Source organism: Carlito syrichta, unplaced genomic scaffold, assembly GCF_000164805.1.
Source record: "Carlito syrichta isolate Samal-C Ts95f unplaced genomic scaffold, Tarsius_syrichta-2.0.1 Scaffold316362, whole genome shotgun sequence".
Taxonomy (NCBI): domain Eukaryota; kingdom Metazoa; phylum Chordata; class Mammalia; order Primates; family Tarsiidae; genus Carlito; species Carlito syrichta.
The window spans coordinates 347,001-355,877 of NW_007260458.1; positions in this window are offsets into that span (position 1 = coordinate 347,001).

Below are 8,877 nucleotides of genomic sequence, written 5' to 3' on the forward strand. Positions count from 1 at the left end.
GGAAATGCCTAGGGAAGCTGGGCTTTGTGAGAACAGAGAGAGTTCTCCTTTCTCTTCTTCTCCATTTCTTCTGCCATCATCCTTATCTATGAAAACTTTTTTATTACAAGGCTAAATAAGTCAAGAGTAGTGGCATGCACCTGTAGTCCTAGCTACACTGAAGACTGAGGCAGGAGAATCACTTGAGGCCAGGAATTCCAGGCTACAGAGTGCTGTGGTTGCACCTGTAGCCAGTGACTAGCCACTGCACTCCAGCTTGAGCATCATAGGGAGATCTTTCCTCTCTAAAACAAACAAAAAAGCCAGTTAGTAATAGTTTAGGATTTGCATACCGTAGGTCTCTTTCACAACTATTCATCTAGAGCATCCATAGGCAATATGTAACAAATGGGCGTAACTGTGTTCCAATAAAACTTTATTTGCAAAAATAGGAAATGAAATATGAGACAGATTGGGCCCACTGGCCATAGTTTGCTGACCCCTGAATTAGCGAATGTAACATGTAACAACATGCAAGAGATTATCAGCACCCCACATATCATTATCTTACAAGTTAGAGGACCAATTCCAGAATCCCAATCTGAGTGTCTACTTCTAAGGTGATTTGGGCCAAATAGCATGTAAAAATCCTTACTGGAACAGCGATAGAGAAAAACAGTGTGTTTACTACATCTCTTTGAGTGTCAGCCAAGTAAGTTTCTGCCTGGATTCCTGGACAATGCATTGATTGACATGTCTGCACAACTAATTGTCTAGCTCTCAATAGCATCCCACTGTCCATAGCTCCTGGATAAGCCAAAGAGAAACAAATTGTGATGGAACAAAATCAGTTGTCATGAAGAAGGTAGTTTTGTTGGGGGGACACCTGTCAAGGTCTAAAGACCCCTGTGAGTGAGTAAGGAAGCCTAACATGTGGGTGTATTCATGATGACTCTAGCTAGCCTGAGTGAAGTGGGCAATAATGAAGGTTAGAAATGCAGACTTTGCAGGAGTATTTCTGCTTGCATTGGCTAGACGTGGTCCGTCTACTCCAAGCACAGATTAAGGAAAAACAGTTCAACATCAGGCCTACACCTAAGATAAAAGCTTGCAGGTACTGCCATCATGTGGTAATATTTGGTAATGTATTTAGTAATGTATGAGTGAATTTTTCTGTGAAAATGATGTATTGATCTCAATATAGACTTGATAGAGATTTGTTGATGTTCATATATAACTTATAGAAATTCATAACAAATCATAAATTATAATAAGATATAAATTATATTTAAATTAAAATTACTTTCAAGTATTTGAATTGTAATATTTAATACATATCAATAAATGTCATTATAATATAAATATTCATTTTAAAATCAAATTTTAATGTGCATTTATTATTTATTAAATATGTATGTTTCTATATTGTAAATAATGGATATTCATGTAAATATTTGTCATGAAATAAATAAATATTTATATTATAATTTATAATAAATTATATAATAAAATTTAGATTATAATAAAGTAGAAATCCACATATACAAATAAATCAAATTCACACAATAGTAACATTATCTTTATATGTTTTCTGATGCAAGCATTGGTTACAATGTAGGTTCTTTAAAAGTTCATTGAAATGATGAGAGAAGTGGTAAGGTCTCAAGTTCCTATGGGAATACTTTGTTTTTCTTTGAATTCTCCCTGAAAAATTGGCTTGTAGAGGTATAGTTCATTTGGGAAATGATGGCAGGAAGTCAGAGAAAGGGAATGTAATATAGAAAAAAATGAAAAAGAAAAGTGAATTAACGAGTTGGCTACCATTATGGGGAAATTGAGATGAATCCCAAAGTGGACATTCTGAAGACTTATACAGACAGTATTTCAGAATCATCTTGTTTAGGGACAATATGGAATATTTATTAGACCACCCACAGTGTCCATTAGTGGAGACTTGTCCCAGGGGGTCTTCAACATCTCTGAATTTACAAGCCATGCTTGTGCAAAATAGGCAGCTTTTCACAGCTTAGAGAAAAACCTGATTGAGAAAAGAAGAAAGACCCTTGAGGAAGGATCTCATAGCATGCTGAACTGTCTACTATGACTGTACTGTTAAGTGGACTTGAGAACAAAGGTACAAGGCAGAATGAGCAGACATAAATATTGGCAATAAATTAAGCTGAGGATTTGGGAAGTGCGATAGACTAATCTAAATAATCTATTCAGATAAAGACTTGTGCTGAAAACGATTTGAAATTCTGGATTTAAAATGTTTAAGCTTTTAAAGTAGTATTTAAAATTAATTTGTAATGCATGACATTACAGGTCAAATTCCAAGGGGAAGTGGGAGCTCAGAGAGTTTAGTGAAGAAAGGAAGTTGCTTTTTCCTGACAGCATTTGCTAACCAAGGGAATGTAACCTTCAGTTTTGAAGGCATTTATGAAGTAAGGGGCCAGAGGTCAAAGGCCAAAGCTTTCCCAAAGTAGAGTCTAGTGGGAGATCTTCCTTAAGATGTTAAAAGACTAAATCAGTAATTTTTAGTATTTGCTGAACACAAACATCAATTGAAGAACTCTTTGAAAGTGTCACACTTGATCTCTGCATCATATAACTAGAGATTCTGATTTAATAAGTCTAGAGTTGGGACTGAGCATGAGTGTCTTGTTTTTGTTTTTCCTTTTATTTATTTACTTTTATTTTAAAGATGTGGGGTACAATTCAGGGTTAGGTATACAAATGTTCCTTATGCAGGTATCTTTGTTGATGAGGTTTGCCCACCCCACCTTCCCCAGGCAGATTCCCACTACTGCCAATCCCGCTTCCCTGCTTCCCTCTTGGCAGTTTCCAGCTACTGCCAATCCTTTTCTTATAGTATTCCGATAATTGTTCAAGGTCTGCTTATGAGTGAGAACATGTGATACTCATTTCTTTGTTTCTGTGAGTGTTTTTTAAAGTCCAATTACAGACAAGGATGCAAACGACTGGAGTAAATGTTCAGTGCAAGTGTGAACTAGAACTAGTATGGTAAGCACATTTAGGATTGACTAGTTTGAATAATTTCAGTGGACTCTGGGGCATAGGGACTGTTCCTACTTATCGGTACCTGGCCTCAGAGTGATTAGGGCAGGTGGATAGTGGCCCAGTGTGTGAGACCCAATAGAGGAAGTGTTGGGGTGAGGGCTCTGAATTGGTTCGTTTGGATATGAAAGACATTCACTTCCAGAAGAATCCTTCACTGTCTCTAAGAACTGTCTGGCCCTGGGAGGGTCAGTCTCTCCAGGGTCAGTAAAGTTCCCAAGATGTTAAAACTTTAAATACAGAAACTAGAAAATATGATTATTATAGGGTTGCATGTCTTGGGTGGTTCATGAACTCAGGTCAAGGTTTTGGCACAAATACCCAGAATAACCAAAGTGAGATGAGAAAACAGAACAAAGCTGTAAGCATCACACTTTCTGATTTCAAAATGTATTACAAATCTATAGTAATTAAAACAGTATGATACTAGCATAAAGACAGACATATAGACCAATGGAACAGACTCAAGAGCCCAGAAATATACCATACATATTCAGTCAACTGACCTTTCACAAGAGCATCAAGAATACATAGTAGAAAAAGGATAGTCTTTTCAACCAATGGTGTTGGAAAAACTGCATATTCATATGCAAAAAAATAAAATTATAACCCTATCTTACACCATATGCAATAATCAATTTTAGATAAATAATTAAATGTAAGACCTAAAACAGTAAAACTTCTAGAAGAAAATATAGGGGGAAAGCTTCTTGACATTGATCTTGGCAATGATTTTTTTGGTATCACCAAAATCAAAGTCAACAAAAGAAAAATAGACAAATGGGACTACATCAAACGAAAAAGCTTCTGGATAGTAAAGAAAACAATTAACAGAATGTAAAGGCAATCTATAGAATGAGAGAAAAAATTTGCAAACCATATACCAGATAATGGACTAATGAACAAAATACGTAAGAAAGTCCTACAACTCTCAAAAGCAAAAAAAAAAATAACAATTTTTAATGGACAAAGGATGTGAATAGACATTTATTCAAAGACATACAAATGTCCAACAGGTATATACTTTTTTTTAGTTTGATGTAATCCTGCTTGTCTATATCCTGTTGTCCTATATACACTGACACATATGTGTGTGTGTAATAAATATTATTATGATGATATTTATAATAATAATAAAATATTATTCAGTTTTTAAAATGAAGGGTGCCTTGTCATTTGCAACAATATAGATAGACCTAAAGGACATTATGTTAAGTGAATAAAGCCAATCACAGGACAGACACTTCATAACCTCACTACTATGTGGAATCTTAAATAGTCAAGCTCATAAATGCAGAGAATAAAATGGTGATTGCCAGGGTCTAGAGAGAGGGTAGGGAAAATGAGGAGTTGTTATTCAATGAGTAAAAATTTTCAGTTATGCAAGTTTAATAAAGTCTAGAGATCTGCTGTACAACGTAATGGCTATAGTTGACAATACTATGTTTTACACACAATTTGTTAGGAGGGCAGAGCTCATGTTACATGCTGTTACAAAACAAAAATTAACAACAGCAAAAGAGGCACAAGGAAATATGCCCCATGGTTCTCCAGGGTATGCATTCTTCCTTACTGCAGCAAGCTAAATAAATCTAAGTGTTTTTTCTCCATGTATTTTGGTCACAGAGTGTTTAAAATACAAATATAAAATAAAGTAAGTGTTGAAAACCTTATAAATTTGAATTGAAAAATAAAATGTAAATATAGAGAGAGAGGGGTTTGGACAACTAAAAGGTACCTGAAGCAATAGCACTCTGATAGTAATGAGCCAATCCAGCACCTAGATTTTTGTTTTCAAACTAATATTTTTCCAATTCAAGAAAACAAAACAAAACAGTGCTCCCTGTAGAAATCTCAGGTTCCAGGAATAGGAAAAACATAAGGTGTGGTCACAACATTTTTCTGAGCCAGAAAGCAAAAGCACACCCAAAGATTAGCAGGATCATATGAAAAAGGTACAGAAACTAGCTTAAAGACATATCCCATGGATAAGTCTGGGACAATGAGAAATCAAAAACAACCATGACTAGAAGTAATTATAACCATATGATTTGAGCAAGTATCTAGATCTAACTTCCAGTACATGGAAAACACAAGGAAAGAAAAACAAGGTAAATTACACCAAGAGGAAATAAATAGTCAGTTAAGAAAACTAATAAATAGGAACATAAGAAAACTAACCTGGGAGGGAGGGAGATGGCAGTGGAGCCAGTCAGACTATGCGAGTCCCTGTGGGAATGAGTGAATGCAAGGACAAAGCTGTGTGCATGTCCATGTGTAAGTGGGTGTGTGAATGGCTGACTGGAGATGCAGGTGCAAGTGGCCTGGGCCCTCCTGCTGACTCCACTGGCACAATAGCTGCTTTGCTCAGACCCTATAGCTCCCTGGGCCACAGAAGCAAGTGTCATTTTCTAAAATCAACAAAACCCATCTCAGGAAGAAGTTGCTGGGAGGAACTGCCACTTGGCACCACGCTCTGTCTTACTGCCTCAGTACCAGGTGAGACACTGTCAGCGAGGGCCAAGAAGGAAGCACAGTGAGAAAGCCAGAGGCTGAGTTCCATTGGAGGAGACAAAACAGGCACTCACTCCACCATCATCTTGAAACCAGGGCAGGGAAGAGCTCCAGGGAGACCACTACAGAGCAACAGACCTGCTCCTTGTGCTTGATGAGTAAACTACATATCACTCTGGAGTTGATCCTCAACCCAGAGGGAATATCCCAAAAGCACAAACCTCTGAGGGACTGGATGAGTATGGAGCCTCAGGCATCCTACCCCCTACCCTAGCCCAGTCAGGGGACCAAGGATGTGACCAAAAAAGGATGAAGAAGACCAAGCCAGAGAAGAGCAACCGTGAGTGCTGGGCAGACAATCCTCTAAATATCAAACCCACATGGTTGGGGCACAGCTGAGAGAGATGATCCCAGGTGGATCCAGGAAGACAGTCATGATAGCAGGACTTAGCTCTGGGATAAGCCTTGTTGGTGTGCCTGGTCAGCACATGGGGCTCACCTCCTTACTGGAGAAAATCTTCCTGACTACACGGAGAAAGGGTGTCAGCTGAGGGCTGATGCCCCACTTCCCAACCCCACCCACCTGCCATAAGCCATGTGCTGGGGAGATTGGAAACAAGCCAGCATTCCCAAACCCCCAGCAGAAACAGTAGGATTACAGCAACATCTGAGAGGAACAATTACAGAACCTGTCAGAAGAGGGAGCTCAAAGTTCAGAATTTTTTTATTTTTCTTTGTGTGTGTGTTTGTGCATGTGTGTGTTCGAGTGTTCAGTTTCTGGTTTTTCTTTTTTCTTTTATGTTTTCATTTTGTTTTTGTTTAGTGTGTGTATGTGTGTGTGTGTGTGTGTGTGTGTGTGTGTGTGTGTGTGTGTGTGAATATGTGTGTGAGGATTCAATTTGCAATTCCCCTTTTTTCTTTTTCTTTTTTTTCTTCTTCTGATTTTTGGGGTGTGTGTGTGTGTGTTTGTGTGTGTGTACGTTATTTTTCAGTTGTCTTGTTTTTATTTTTCTGCTTTTGTTTTTCTGTTTTTTGTTTTGTTTTGCCTGTTCTCTATTATTCTTTTCTCTGTCATTTCGGTTACTTCTGTTACTTTAACTTGGACTGGGGTACAAACACATATCCATTGCATTGTCATATAGGATGGTGGTGAGGAGTGGATCTCAGGGGATCCATACCCCAGTCAGAAAACATTGTGACCTGCAAGTCATTTCTGAATTCTCACGTTATTTGACTCTCAAAACTACAAGAGTCAGCACAGCTTCCCACCCACAGGCCTTTCCAAAATAGAACAAATTTGAGAGGCCCTGCTCAGGGAAGGATAAGGGGCTGAACAAATAACAGAAATGAAAGCTCTCACTACCACTGAATAATGGAATAAAAGAGGAAAGAAAGAGATTTGTAACAAATGAGGAAAAATCAATGGAAGAACACAGGTAACCACCGGAGTACCAAAGAGACCACACCCCAAAAATTCAGACCTCAGAGCCCAAACAATGGAAATCACCAACAATTGGCCTCAGATCACAACAGGGATCAGGAAGGGGATGGAAAGAGTGAATGAAATTCAAGAAAGACAGGATGCAACACTGAAAGAACTTGTAACAGAGATTTTGGCCATTAAAAAACTCTGTCCAGGAAATAAATAACAAGGTGACAAGCAGGGAAAACAGAATTAACCAAGCAGAAAAAATAATCTCAGAGTTTGGGGACTAAAATGTAGAATTAACCCAATCTGTTAAAACCATAGAGAAAACTCAGAGAAAGGCAATCATATCAAGAGACTGAATTTACACCTGGTTGGTATACCTGAAGCAGAAAGGAAAATGGAGATCACCTTGGAACAAGTGTTCCAGGAAGTTATGCAAGAAAACATTTCCTATCTCACCAGAGATATGATCATCCAAACACAAGAGATTCAGAGAAACCCTGCAAGCCATCAAATGAGAAGATCAACCCCTAAACACATAGTAATTCACCTACACAAAGTAGGAATAAAACATAAAATTCTAGAGGCAGCCAGAGAGAAAGTTCAGACTACCTACCAGGGAAGAGCAATCAGAATAACAACAGACTTATCAGCAGAAACACTATAAGCTAGAAGGGACTTGAATCCAATTTTTAAAGTTTTCAAAGATTAACAATTCCAGCTAAGAATTGTCTACCCAGTCAAGCTCAGCTTCATCAGCATTGAAGAATTACAGTCTTTCCCAGACATCCAGTCCCTAAGAGATTATGCTGCTTCCAGACCAGCTCTACAGGAGACACTTAAGAAGGTGTTAGGAACAACAACAACAACAACAAAAGAATGACCATGCATTTTGCAAGAGTACAGGAAAACACAGAGCCAACAGAGCATACAGTACAATTGCAAAAGTGAAAAAAAATGCATATATATCAACACAAAAGTTAAAAGAAAACAAAACAACCTTATAAGAGGCCCTTGACAGGGATAAACTCCCATGTTTCAATAATCAGCCTGTACATGAATGAACTGAATGCACCTCTGAAAAGACATAGAATGGCAAACTAGATAAAAAAGCACAACCCAACAATATGCTGCCTCCAGGAAACATTTCACAACAAAGGATATTCACAGAATTAAAGTTGGAGGATAGGAAATAAACTTTCAGGAAAACAGAAAAAGGCAGGAGTCATGATTTAAAGATCAGATAAAACAATCTTCAGGCTATCACAAATGTAAAAAGATACAGAAGGACACTATATAATGATAAAAGGTTCAATCCATCAACAAGAAATATCCATCCTAAACATATATGCACCCAACACAGGAACAGCAGGATTTATAAAACTACTACTAAAAGAGGATATTGACTTTAAGATAATCATAACTTGGGACTTAAATATCCCACTAACAACTCTAGGTAGATTATCTAGGCAAAAAATCAAAAAGGAGATCCAGAACCTCAACTTGACACTTGACCAAATGGACTTCATAGATACCTACAGAACACTCCACCCAACAACCATGGAATACACATTCTACTCTATACCACATGGAACATACTTCAAGACTGACCACATCTTCAGCCATAAATCAAGCACAAACAAATTCCATTAGACTGAAATATTATCATGCATCTTCTTAGACCACAATGCAATAAAAATCAATATCACCACCAAGACCCCCCAGAAACACACAAAGACATGGATACTGATGAATGACTCCTGGGTCAACATGCAAATTGAGAAAGAAATTTAAAGATTCCCAGAAACTAATGAAAACAAAGATATATCATACTAGAATCTCTGTGGTGCCATGAAATCAGCAATAAAAGGGAAACG